The sequence below is a fragment of the Pongo pygmaeus genome, chromosome 12 (genome assembly GCF_028885625.2).
Source record: "Pongo pygmaeus isolate AG05252 chromosome 12, NHGRI_mPonPyg2-v2.0_pri, whole genome shotgun sequence".
In the NCBI taxonomy this organism is placed as follows: Eukaryota; Metazoa; Chordata; class Mammalia; order Primates; family Hominidae; genus Pongo; species Pongo pygmaeus.
In genome coordinates, this window is record NC_072385.2 from 128,658,817 (window position 1) to 128,673,432 (window position 14,616).

A 14,616-nucleotide genomic window follows, 5' to 3' on the forward strand; every position below is an offset into this window, starting at 1 on the left:
CAGGGAACTCGGTGCCTTAGAAGCCAAGAAGGGGAGCCAGGCTCAAGAAAGAGGAAATGAATGGTTCTTGTCTACTTCAGAGACCAGAGGGGATGAGAACAGGGAAAACGCCACCAAATCTGACTACTCAAGAAGCCTTTATCTGTTGAAAGAGCAATTGCAGCACAGGCTGAATGCCGGGCTGCCAGGGTGCAGGGAGGTGAGGCAGTGAATGAGTCTGTTTACACAGGGAGGTAGGATCTTGTCAGATCCATGGTCTACAGTAAAGACTCTGGCTCTGAATACACAGTTTTATTTCCAACTTCAATGTATTCTTTTAGATGCACGTTTATGCAAAAAAAAAAAAAAAAAAAGAAAAGAAAAGATAAATTTTAAGAGGCAGTATAAAATCACCAGACTTGCTCTAGAATACCTGGCCATTAGTCTCTTGGTATTAGAAAACTTGGGCATTAGTCCCTGGGTCTTAGAAAACAAGGGCATTAATCCTTGGATATTAGAAAACCTGGGTACAGGTCCCAGATCTACTATTTAATGCACCAGAAAAGTCTTTGAGGCTGAATTTGTTCACCTGCAAAATTGAGATAATAATACTTGTTTTACTCCCAGAGAAAATGTGGAGGTCAAATAAAATGGAAGGTATGAGCCAGCTTTGCAAACTAGAAAGTGCCATAATACACCAAGTATCCTTATCAATTTGTTTCTCTTTGTAACAATAGTGAGCTAGATACATGTTGCTTTTTGTTTGTTTGTCTTATGGATAAAGCCATTTTATTAAGCAAAAATTCATGGAAAAGAAGAAAAATGTATCCATAGCATCTATTTCCATCTACCCAGCTTTAATTTAGCATGATAGGGTAAAGGAAAACTTTGGAATGAGATCTGTTTTAATTATCAGTTGGCCATTAAGTAGCTTCCAAATGCATGGTAGACTATGTTGCTGTGCTCCTACAAATCTTCCTCATCAAGCTCATTAGCAAGAGCTTCATGATCCCATGTGTCCTCACCTATCAGACTTGGTCACTTTACCTATCTGCTTACAAGACCCCCACTCCATCAGAACTATTGAATGTGCCAACTCCATCACTTCTTTCTCTGTTTGTTAGTGTTGTCACCTCTGTCTATACTTGTTTTCTTTCATACCTTCTTCTTTTATTGGCATTCCACTCAGGTTCTAAGTTACAGCTGACCTTGACTGCCACCTTCTGTCTCTGTCCCATTTGAAGTTAACTGCCCTTTTCCCTGTTGTCCCATGGCACTTTACTGACTTCACTTATTCCTTTCGTCTCTTGTTTAATTGGTAGTTTACACACTTGTGTTTCGTACTATGATGAAAGCCATTTGAAGAGAAGGCTGTCATATTCATGAACCACCATAACCCTATCACTAATGGTGCCCCTACAATTAGTATCTGTAGGTACATGGAACAGATGAATGAATCTGCCCTTCATTTATCATCCCTATGTCCAACTGCCATCACCCATGAAACAAGGATGCGACAAGGTAACTTCCCAGGCACCTTCCAGCTTTAATGTGCAAGTTCATGATCTTGTCCATTTGCCTGGGTTTTCTCTTCTTTCCATTACAATCCATATTTATATATTTTAAGAAGGCACATTGAGTATAAATACACACATGTATATGTCTTTACACATATATACACATGTATTTACATGTGTATATGTATATGCATGTGTGTATATATATACACATATATGTGTACATAAAATTGTAGTGATAATAAAGATTTGCTAGATGAGTATACACAATGCAGTCTTAATGCAAATGTAAAGACCACCATTTGGCTTCTCTAAGTGTCTGGCTTCTATTGCCAAGTTTAGTTTAACAATTCATTCTATAGTCATATGTTTCAAAAGTACTTCTAATATATATTTATTCACAAACTCAAACCTTTTTTGCTTATAAGGATGAACAACTAACAACAACATTGTCAGGATCATGCAGATTGACACATTGTTTTTATATCTAAAAAAGTTTAAGTTACTACGTAAAAATGTGATTTTCCTTTTTTTCTTGATGAGAAAGCTGTAAAACTAGGTGACATCCTGTAGTATGGAAGAGGAAACGACATCATGTCTTATATTTCTTCATGCTGTGCACAACCTCATCAGTGTGGCATTGTGCTGGCTACTGCACTATAATATTAGTTTGCAGTTTCATGTTACAGTAAAAGTAAATGCTGTACTGAAACCCTACTTAATATTTACACTTGTGTGAGCCACCACGATGATGCATTATCTTAAGTGCATTACCTCATCCTGTCTGTGAATCAGCATCATTAGATCAGGATGAGATCACTTTAAAGGAAGATTTAAAAGGAATAAGGGTTCTGGGAATGGATTGGGAAGAGGGAGAGACCCTGCTAATGACACTAAGCATTTATGCAAACCATTTGACACAGCCAGCTTTGTGCAGGGCCTACTTGTGCTTTGTACATTTCAGTTCATTGAATTTGCATGATAATTGATGCAAAGTCATTATCGGATCAAAACTTGGAACACACACCAGGATATACTAAGGTAATGAAATGCCATATGAACGGTGACTCCTAAGGAAGTAGCCCCCAGTTAGAAAAATTCTGTATACTTTTCTCCCAACCAACCTTCTTCAAGCACTTAAAAAAAAAGGTTCCTAGCATTACAGAATCCTATAATAATTTTAATTTGTGTATTTGGTATCTAAAAGGTCCTGAAAAGATCTCACTTACCATGGCTCTATTATAAATGTTCTCTAGGGAATCCTTGTTAGATAATTTCTCTGTGTTAACCAACGTTAACCAGATTTTTGCGATCTGAAGCATGCAGGCCTGACTTTTTTTCTAAGCTTTCTTTTATTATAAACTCACATTGCCAGAAAAACCATCATTCTTGTTGTATAGTGTAGTCTTGGTTTCTTGTTAAGAACTATCAGTCTGAGGACGAAATGAAGATTCTGTTTTTGGGGGAGGGTCAGAAAAGAAGTATTTATTTCCAGCATTTACCAATTAGAGACTAAGATATTAATGTTGGTATTTAATAGAATTTAATGGTTATAAAATGTCTTCCTCTAACTCCTTAGTCTTGTGAACCAGGTCAGTGCTTATAACTAATCATGTCTCTTCTTAACTTAGACCTGTAGAGATTTTAATAACACCTTTTTTTCTGTTTCTCATCAATGTTTTTGAACTACTTTTTTACAATCAGAAGGAAATACAGACACAGCAGTCTTCAAGCATTAGATATGACAGCTGCTTAAAGGCAGGTTGATGTAATTTGCTCTAGTTTAATGCTCTCCACTAATCAAGATGTAATTTCACAGTAATTTCATATATTTCTAGACCTCAGAGCTGGAAGGGCTGCTCAAGGCCATTGAATTCAGATCTGATGCGTGGTTCTTGCCCAGAGCATCCCTGATAAGCAGCTGTTGTGCCTAAGCATCACCTTGTGCCATGGTCCATTCCATCTGGGGACAGAGTATATTGTGAAAACACTCTTTTGTTTGTTTGTTTGTTTTTGTTTTTTGAGATAGAGTTTCACTTCTGTTGCCCAGGCTGGAGTGCAGTGGCGCGATCTCGGCTCACTGCAGCCTCTGCCTCCCGGGTTCAAGCGATTCTTCTGCCTCAGCCTCCTGAGTAACTGGGATTACAGAAGCACACCACCACGCCTGGCGAATTTTTGTATTTTTAGTAGAGATGGGATTTTACCATGTTGGTCAGGCTAGTCTCAAACTCCTGACCTCAGGTGATCCACCCACCTCGGCCTCCCAAAGTGCTGGGATTACAGGTGTGAGCCACCTCATCCGGCCGTGAAAACACTCCTTGTTAGTTCTAGTTTAAATCTTGGTGTCTGTGAACTCCATTCCTAAGATTTGGCTGTGTGCGCCTCCACATTTTGCATAGGTCTTCTTACACCTTGGGATGTTTTGTTGATAGATCTTAAAATACCTGGGTATGACTCAAACTGATTGAAAAAGCATATCTAAAGAGAGTTTCTTCGTGAGTGATCTATAGCAGGCTAAAGATGACATGATTTTAAGAAATGCAGATGAAATGTGTCATCTGGAGAGGAGAGGACTCCAAGAAAGAGTGCTCTTTGTCTTCAAATATTTCAAGGGCTGATGTATGATAGAGGAATTGGCTCATTCAATGTGGTTCTTAATGAAAGAGCGGTGCTCAAAACATAAAAGGAAAAAATTCAGTGCCTTTTAAGGCCCTTTGTAGTGTAACGTAGTGAGGAGGGGTTATGTAACTTGTAAATACCAGTGCAAAATGAAAATGGGGGTGACTTGCTTAAAAACCAGGAAAAATTGCAAATAGAAGTACTTATATATAACATATATATACACATTATATTATATACATTATATTTATAGGTATTATATACATATAAAATTTTTTTATCTATTATTTTTCTTGACCTGTCATGGGGTTTTATATTTGCTGTTTAATGTTGTACTCCCTCAGAAGAAAACCTTTTGGGGCAAGTGCAGACTCTCAGAGGTCCTGAGGGCTCCACCTTGCCAGTTGGGGTTCACATGGGGTAGCAGGTGGCCTGCTGGTTTCCCTCCTGCCAGGAACTCATGCTCTGTGCCTCGCCAAGTTTGAAGAATTGAGCTGGGTATCTCCTTCCCCATGGGTCCACTGCCTTAACCACAGCAGATGAGGGACCCTCAAGATATTGCAGCCTCTGTGCTAGAATAAACTCAGGACCCGGAGCAGGGTGGTCCTATGCTGCCCTACCACACTGCCTTACCGCGACTGCCAGCTCAGGGAGAGGAGGCCACCACGAGGCCAGTGCCCAGGTCCCAGCCAGGGGCAGAGTGCAGCAATGATGGCTGAACAGGGGCTGAGAGCGGACTGGCAGGGTCCAGTGAATCAGGGAGTTGGGCCAGGATCAGAAAGTCAAGAACTCCTTCCAGAGAGGCGGGAGGAAGCAGGACACAGATAGACTGAGGCCCCAAGTCCCCAGTGTAAGCTCTGTGGTCCCACCTGACTTCACTTACAAGACAAATTCACAGACAAAATTAGCAAAAATTAGAAGGCAGTAGCAGTGAGCATTAAACCCCAAGCACTGAGCTCATCTGCGCTCTGGGCCTCATGCAGTGACTGACACAGGTCTCACGCTGCGAAGCTGTATCTGCGCTAGTGGGTGTTGAGTGCGCCTTGTGGAGCTAGAATGCCAAGGAAGATTGCAGCACCAGCCCCTCTTGGCTGTGGCACACCAGGCAAGCTAAGCCTTGGGCTTCAGTTTAGTCCCCTGTAAAATGAGAATAGAAACAGCACCTGCCTCACAGAGATGCCGTGAGGACTGAGTGGCCAGATAGTTGTGAAATTCCATGTAACTGTCTGTCCTTAATGTTGGTATTGTCATTATCCGTGCTTTTACGATCATTTCTGATTAAATTATCCTGTGGTCCAAGAATTTGGTGGGTCTGTATGATATGGATTATTTGAGATTCATAGAGAATTCCTAGTCTATAGTCAATTTTTTGTAAATTTTATCACTACCAGATAGTAATTGATTAAAGGGGAGACATAAAGAAACAAGGTTATCTAATATAAAATATTTGCAATGGGGAAACTATTTTTATAAGAACTTACATAATACAAAAGTTAAGATTGAGGAGTAAACAACTCTGTTTCTGGAACCTGGCAAGATCCTCATTCCATGTGATGCTTTCCCTAAGACTGCAGCTCCGTCAGTGCCTGTGGGAGACCTCGGGCACTTTCTCTCTGTAAATCTGAATACTTCGGCCAACTCTTATCTTTCCATCTCTAAATCACCCTTCATTTCAGACTCTTTTCATCCTGTATGTATTTATGTTGGCATCTTTATGTTAAATAATCTACTTTCTCATAGTTTCAATCATGCAGTTCTGGGTCTACCAGAAAATAATACATGAGCTAAGTTTTGGGCATGAGAAATATGTGTTGGCCAGCATGCTTTTCAGGTATAGATCTGTTAAAGTTCTTTTCTGTGATTATAATTTACCTTTAATTTTGTCTCTTTTTTCCTTTATATCTTTGACATTATATGATCAGGGACATAAAAATTGTGATTTTTACATATTCTTGATAGTAGAATATTTATTATTACATAGTATTCATTTTTATTCAAAATTTTCTATCATTGATAGTTTCACACCCGTTTACATTTGCCTAGTTATAAGGCATAATGTACCATTTTTGTGTGTGTTTTAATTTTGTCTAGCTTATAGCTGGACATTTATAAATCTAACCTGATAACCTGTCTTTCAATAGTTTTGGACAATTACATTTATTGTTACTATTGACTGATATACTTGGATTATTTCTACTATCTTACTTTTTTGTTTTCTATTTTTATTATTTTTTACTACCTTTTGCTGTATTGATGGTTTCTATAGCACCTTTATTCTGCTCTACACAACCCTTCTATTCTTTCAGACTGACCCTTATATTACTGACATACATAATTCACTGCATTTTTTGCTTATGGTTAATGTTAGTCCCTATTTCTACCTTCCTCATGAGCTTGCCTTAAATACTCATTGAAAATCTCTTTCCAGTACATTATTGTGTAGTTTTATTTTCAGCCTTTTGTAATAAGAAATCGTTTCCTTTGAAAAATGAATGAACACAGGCATATCTAATTTATGTGTCCACTATTGTTCTTTACTGCCATACCTTTGTAGTGATTTACTTTCTATATGAAAATGTAAATACATTCTTCATCAGTTTGGTGAGGGTGTGAGTGTGAGGAGGAGAGAGAGAAGATGGTAAACTCCATAGCTGGTACATGTTGAAAAATATCTTTGTTTTGTACTTACATTTAAACTTCATGTTAGGATTTTAGAGCTGACGGGAAAGTGAAAGAGTTAATGATCTGATTAGTAATTCCAACCTCCATTCCTCATGCTTTTCATTAGTTACATTACTTTTACAATTTCAAAGTTTATAATATCAAAGGATCTTCTCTAGTGCTAATGTAAATAGTTTGAATTTTATATTTAAATAGTTTTGTGACTCTTCACCAGAAGTTATTTGATCACAATTTCTCCTTTTCTGTGTTACGTTTATTCCTTTGTTGGTTGTTTAGCTTTCACCTTAATTAGACATTTCCAAATGCCACTATTTTTGTGTGCTAGTTTAATTGCATACAGAATTCTAGGCCAGCAGCTCTTTCAGCTCAGTAAGCAAGTTTCTCCATTTTGTACCGATATCTATTATTCCTAATGGAAACTCGGCTATCTGTCTAATTGCACTCCTTTGGAGGCAATTTATTTTTATTTATCGTACTTGTGTGCACTTAAAATATAACTTTCTTGAATTATTGAAAACATGCGTAATTATTTCTTTATCACCCTCTGATATTCCTTTCATTCTTTTCTAGGATTTCTATTTTATGAATGTTGGAGACATTCTTCAATTGTTGGAAGAATAAATTGGAGACTCGTTCTTCAGTTTGTTTCAAAAGCACTTAATTAAAAAATAAACTTTTAGTTTCTCTGTGCTACTTTCTCAGGTGACGCGTTGGACCCATATTCGATTTTGCAAATTCTCTAACTCTCCCCGGCCTTCTGCGTGGCTCCTGTGCCGTGGGCAGGATTCTGAGAATGCCCCACACTGACCCCTGGCCCGTGTAAAGTCCTCTCTCCCATGCATGATGTGGCTACGATGAGATGTCATGGTTATGGGATACGTTACACTGCCGAAGGGAGAGTATCTGAGCGGGCCTCATCTAATCACACAAACCGTTAAAGATAGTTACTCCGGTTCTTAGTGACAAAGAGGTCAGAGGGAGTAGAAGGGTATAGTAGTCCATTCTCACATTGCTGTAAAGAAATACCTGAGACTGGGGAATTTATAGAGAAAAGATGTTTAACTGGCTTATGGTTCTGCAGGTTCTACAGGAAGCATGGTGTCTTCCGCTTCTGGGGACGCCTGAGGAAACTTACAACCATGGGGGAAAGCAAAGGGAAAGCAATCCCTTCTCACATGGCAGAAGCAGGAACCAGAGAGAGAGAGGGAATGTGCCACACACTTCTAAACAATCAGACCTCATGAGAACTCACTATCCTGACAACACCACCAGGGGGATGGTGCTAAACCATGAGAAACCGCCCCCAGGACCCAATTCCCCCCTCCAGGCCCCACTTCCAGCACTGGGGATTACATTTTGACATGAGATTTCTGCAGAGACACAGATCTAAACCATATCAAAGTGTGAAGTGAATTTGGTGGACCACTGTGGGCTTTGAAGATGGAGCAGACCACGTGGAGGGCGTGGAGGGTACAGCACTCTCTGTGAGTTGAGAGTGGCCCTGGCTGACAGCCAGTGTGGAAATAAGGACCTCAGACCGTTGGCAATAAACTGAATGCCACCAACAACCTGAGTATGCCTGAAAGTGGATTCTTCCCCAGAGCCTTCTTCTAGCACGGGGCCCAGCACACACATCGCTTTCCCCTTGTGATAACTAAGCAGAGAACCCAAGATCCTCCACACTTCTGGCCGGATCTCAGCAGGTGATATATATCTACAACATCTATATTTCTTCTAAGACATCACCTAATACTTTTATTTTTTTTTTGAGACGCGGTTTTGCTCTTGTTGCCCAGGCTGGACACGGCAATCTCCATCACCTGGTTCAAGGGATTCTCCTGCCTTAACCTCCCAAGTAGCTGGGATTACAGGCATCTGCCACCATGCCCAGCTAATTTTGTATTTTTAATAGAAACAGGGTTTCTTCATGCTGGTCAGGCTGGTCTGGAACTCACAACGTCGGGTGATCCACCCGCCTTGGTCTCCCAAAGTGCTGGGATTCCGGGCATGAGCCACCACACCCAGCGCCACCTAATACTTTTAAAAAAACTTTTAATATCTACATTTTCCTTTCCCAAATTGTAATTGGCTTTTTTTTGACATAGTCACTGATAATCTAGTAACTTAGGCCTGTTTTGTTTAACAATATCTGTATTTTTGAAACAAAAGTTGAGTATCTTTTTTTTTTTTTTGAAACCAGGTCTTACTTTGTCATCCAGTCCGGAGTGCAGTGGCACGATGTCAGCTCACTGCAGCCTCGAGCTCCTGAGTTCAAGCAATACTCCTGCCTCAGACCCCCAAGTAGCTGGGAATGCAGGCATGTGCCACCATGCCTGGCTCATTTTTGTATTTTTTGTAGAGATGAAGTTTTGCCATGTTGCCCAGGTTGGTCTCAAAGTCCTGGGCTCAGGTGACCTCCTGCCTCAGCCTCCCAAAGTGGTACAATTACAGGCGTGAGCCACTGCACCTGGCCTGAAAGTTGAGCATCATTTTGAACATGCTCTCCATATTTACATTGAGGTCATAGTCTTCTTACAACATGGACTCCATAGAAAATAAAATTCTTAACTGATTTGCTTCATATTTCTCCACATTCAATCATTTTCATTTGGTTTTGATAATTTGGTCTGTGGGCTCACTTAGAGTAGATTTTACTTCTCTTTTTATCCATCTCTTTGTGATTATTCCTTCCTGTCTACAAAGTTTCCATTGCCTCCATCTGGCCTTCTGTGTCTCCCAGTCCAGAACCACATCTTACATTGTGGTTTGGGAATGTGCTTTGGAGTGCTGTTGGGACATCATTGATCTGTAACATTGAGCTGGTGGGAATCTTGGCTCAGCTCCTTGTCACTGGAATCTCCTGTGTCCTCCTTACCCCTAGACACATTTTTCTAACTTTCATTTTAAGTTCAGGGGTACCAGTGTAGGTTTGTTACGTAGGCAAACGTGTGTCATGGAGGTTTGTTGTGTAGACTATTTCATCACCCAGGTATTAAGCCTAATACGCATTAGTTATTTTTTCTGATCCTCTCCCTCTTCCCATCTTTCACCCTCCAAAGGTGTCCAATATGTGTTGTCCCCCCAGTGCGTCCATGTGTTCACATCATTTAGCTCCCCCTTATAAGTGAGAACATACAATATTTGGTTTTCTGTTCCTATGTTAATTTGTTAAGGGTAATGTCCTCCAGCTCCATCCATGTTCCTGCAAAGGACATAATCTTGTTTTATTATTATTTTTTTTATGGCTGCATAGTATTTTATGGTGTATATGTATCCATTTTCTTTATCCAGTCTATCATTGATGGGCATTTCCGTTGATTCCATGTCTTTGCTATTGTGAATAGTGCTGCAATGAACACATGCATGCATGTGTCTTTAGAGTAGAACAATTTCTATTCCTTTGGGTACATACCCAGTAATGGGATTGCTGGATTGAATGTTATTAATATTTCTGTCTTTAGGTCTTTGAGAAATCGCCACACTGTCATCCACATGGCTGAACTAAATTACACTCCTAGAAACACTGTAAAAGGATTCCTTTTTATCCACAACCTTGCCAGCATCTGTTGTTTTTTGACTTTTTAGTAATAGCCATTTTTGTCTGGCATTAGATGGTATTGTGTTGTGGTTTTGATTTGATTTCTCTAATTATGAGTGATGTTGAGCTTTTTTTCATATGATTGTTGGCCACATGTATGTCTTCTTTTGAAAATTGTGTGTTCATGTCCTTTGCCTGCTTTTTAATGGGATTGTTTGTTTCTTTTTCTCGTGAATTTGTTTAAGTCTCTTATGATGCTGGATATTAAACTTGTGTGGGATACATAGTTTGCAAAAATTTTCTCCTATTCTGTAACTTGTCTGTTTACTCTGTTTCTTTTGCTGTGCAGAAGCTCTTTAGTTTAATCAGATCCTATTTGTCAAGTTTCGCTTCTGCTGCAATTGCTTTTGGTGTCTTCGTCATGAAATCTTTGCCTGTGCCTGTGTCCTGAATGGTATTACCTAGGTTGTCTTTTAGGGTTTTAATAGTTTTGGGTTTTACATTTAAGTCTTTCATCCATCTTGATTTAATCTGTGTATATGGTGTAAGGAAGGGGTCCAGTTTCAATCCTCTGCATATGGTTGTTCAGTTATCCCGGCACCATTTATTGAATAGGGAATCCTTTCCCCATTGCTTCTTGTTGTCAGATTTGTTGAAAATCAGTTAGTTGTAGGTATGCGGTCTTATTTCTGAGTTCTCTATTCTATTCCATTGGTATATGCCCAGACACATTTTTAAAAGCCATTGGTAAAGGTGCAGTTGCCAGTCATTTTGGTTTTCAGGTTCCTTTTAAGATAAAGGAAATCTTCTCCCAGCATCTGACATTAAGGCGTGAGCGTGGAAGGGAAAGCCCATGGGTTCACATGCTGCGGCTAACGTTCTTCCCCACTCAGTGGCCATCCAGTTCCAGCTCCATGGGCCTCTTGTTGAATTTTCTATCTGGCTCATGAGAATGCAGGAGGCATGATTGTAGAGTAAAGCTATGTCTTATTGGAATCTCTGCTAATACTTTCCCTGCTAATGCCGAGTGCTTCAAGCAGAGGTATTGATCAAGAGGTGGACTCCTGGTGCCATCTTAGCTAGAAGTCATGGCGATTTCATCTTTTGCACTTCAATTTTCTCTCCTCCAAAGCAGAGAGGATAGTATCTTCCCTTCTTATTTTAGAGGTTTATCAAGAGAACAACATGGGATAAAGTATCTGAACATGCTTTGAAAACTTGTCACATTTAATAAAAATATTAAAATGGAGCATTTGAAGTCTGAGGTGACAATTTGCATCTATCTCCAAATACTTAAAATGTTGTCAGATGGAAGAAGACTTAACACTTTCAATGTCTTTTACCTGAACATACTCAACTTGGAAACTGAGGAAACCAGGCAGTAAACACAAGTCAAATGACAATTGAGGGTGACAATCTATAGGATTTATTTTCTCTTTGACACTTATCAAAAGGCAGTATTTTGAGGGAAGTCTCACGTTTCATGTATTATAGGTTTTTTGATACAAATCTGTGAGAGGTTCCTTGAACATTCTGAGTCTATTCAGAAAGTTGGGAAGTGCTTTCAGATCCTATTCAACGGAGAATAACATGAAAGAGCATGTTTACTTCTCATGTGGCTTTGCAGCTGGAGAGAGGGAAAAAAATAAAAGAACTCTCAGCATATATGTTGGATACAAATAGTCTTGTTTCAGACAGCCAAGTGGTAGGATTTTATTAAAAGAGACCAGATGTTTCTAGGCAGTGGATGAATTTATTGTTTCATGTTTCATTCAAATCATGCAGAACCTTGAATATGCAATGTTACCAGATGGACCTGACCAGTATTCTTTATGCTGAAAACCCTTCGCATGAGCTGAGGCCCATGTCTCAGAAAAACACTTTGTGGAAATGCAGATCAGCCCAACCAGGAGAGCCCAAGGAAATGAAATTGGGCAGGTCCTATTGGGAGGAACAGGTGCTCCTTTCTATAAATGGTCAGGAGAGGGGGACACACAGTCCCCCAGGCCGGGCACACAGTGCAGAGAACAGGGCCACCTGTGGAAGATGACAAGGACAGCAACAGGGCTGGGAGACTCCGCAAAGTGGGAAGACAAAGTACATGGTGAGGACAGAGAGGACATAGAACAAGGATTCTGGGTATAAGTGACAGGCAGCCATACCCGATGTGCCTTCGAATGCACAGGGGCACGTGGTTCCAGTTAGGTCCATCTAGAAGCAGAGGCACAGATTGAGCAAATGCATCGGGTCTCAGGGGCAGACACATGTGCTAGAAGTACAGGAGCAATGCAGGGCCTGGGAAAGCAGAATATGGGAACAAATCAGTTACATTTTTGGGGGGATTCTACCTATTGCAAGGGCGGTGCAGTATTCTTTACATTATTTAAACTTAACAATGATTTATAAAATAAACATTATTATCCTTATTATCAAGGTGAAGGAAATGGAAGTAAAGATGAATTGCAGAAGTTAACTATGTATCCACACTTCCTGGAACAACATCTGAGACGCAGTTGGTCTTGGGCAAATACCAATGTGCTTCTCTTATACCCTCTAGACACCCTGATTTCTGAACTCTCAATCCACTTAGGCTGTTGGGCAGAACAATACCATTGAAGAGAGCTCTATTCACTTTATTGATCTCTGCTTGAAGATTAATGTGTTTTAACCTGAACACATATCTCTCTCTTTGACCATTATTAGTAACAAAATTAAGGAGCATACCTATATTCCGAATTTCCTCAATTCTTTCTTAGGGATACATTTTCAGTATTTGGAGTTACTTTAGATGCCAGTTTGATTTTTTTGATATTCTCTTAATTTGATAATATTTTGTCATATTTAGGCAACACTGATTCACCAGTGTGCCATGTTCATGTTTATACTCACTTCCATGTAACTAGTACACTGAGGTCACTTATTTTAGTTTCATTTCTGTTATAGCAGCACCTTCCATCCAGGGACCAATTTCTATGTTAGTTAAGATACTGGCTGAGCTATTGTCATAAAGAGATCCAAAAATACTATGGCTTAAGTAAGACAGTTTATTCTCTGTGCATGAAAAGCTCATAGCTGAGTGAGCGGTCCAGGGCTGTGGGTCAGTCGCCCTGAGATTTTCTGCATACAAGTTTTCTTCCAAAATTGCATAGATTACCTTAAGTAGGTTGGTTTCTTTGCTAGTGTTATTGATACATAGTTGTCTTTTTGTTTTTTTTAACAAGCCAATTGCTTGTATTTCAATGTTTTTTTTTTTTGAGACGGAGTTTTGCTCTTGTTGTTGCCCAGGCTGGAGTGCAATAGCATGATCTCGGCTCACCGCAACTTCTGCCTCCTGGGTTCAAGTGATTCTCCTGCCTCAGCCTCTTGAGTAGCTGGGATTACAGGCATATGCCACCACGCCTGGCTAATTTTGTATTTTTAGTAGAGACAGGGTTTCTCCATGTTGGTCAGTCTGGTCTCGAACTCCGGACCTCAGGTGATCCACCCGCCTCAGCCTCCCAAAGTGCTGGGATTATAGATGTGAGCCACTGCGCCTGGGCTTCAAGGTTATTTTCAATTCACCCCACAGTAAACCACAAAGAATGACAAAGCCACATCTACTGACTGCCCTGTAAGCTGTGCACTATCAGAGGGGGCTCTTGCCTGATGCAGTTGACACAGCTCATATTTATGTAGCATGTGATGGCATTTTATATGTGTATTATAAAATTACATATACACCCATTATATATACACTCATACATTTTATACACACACACAGAAACACAAAAACATACACACATCATCTGAAATGTTAGTGATCTTACATGTTAACTTGTTACTCTAATTCCATTACCTATATTTTATGATTTCTCACAACCTTTATGGTGGGGCATGAGGGGATCCTATTTATTTTGAAATAGGTTTTGAAAGTTGAAATAGATCATAGGGTCTAATGGTATAACAAAGTCGGAGTAAAAATAGAAAGTCTCGTCGGGTGGCCCGGTCTGGGTAAGCTTCCTGCTTGAATCAGAATTCAAAAAAGTCCTTCAATGAGGGGAAGGAAGGGCTTGGTATTTGGGATGTGGGAGGATACTAATGTATATGTACACACACACGTGTGCACACGCACGAGCACCGGGGAAAACAATGAAGAGGAGAAATAGAATGAGAACCTAACAGGCTTGCAGTGAGAAGCTCAGTTGGAGAGGAAATGGGGGGAGGAGTAAGAATAAGGTTATTTTTTCTTTCACGTTGGGTTGGAAGCTGTTTAAAGGTTTGCTTTCTACATTGGTGCTTTTA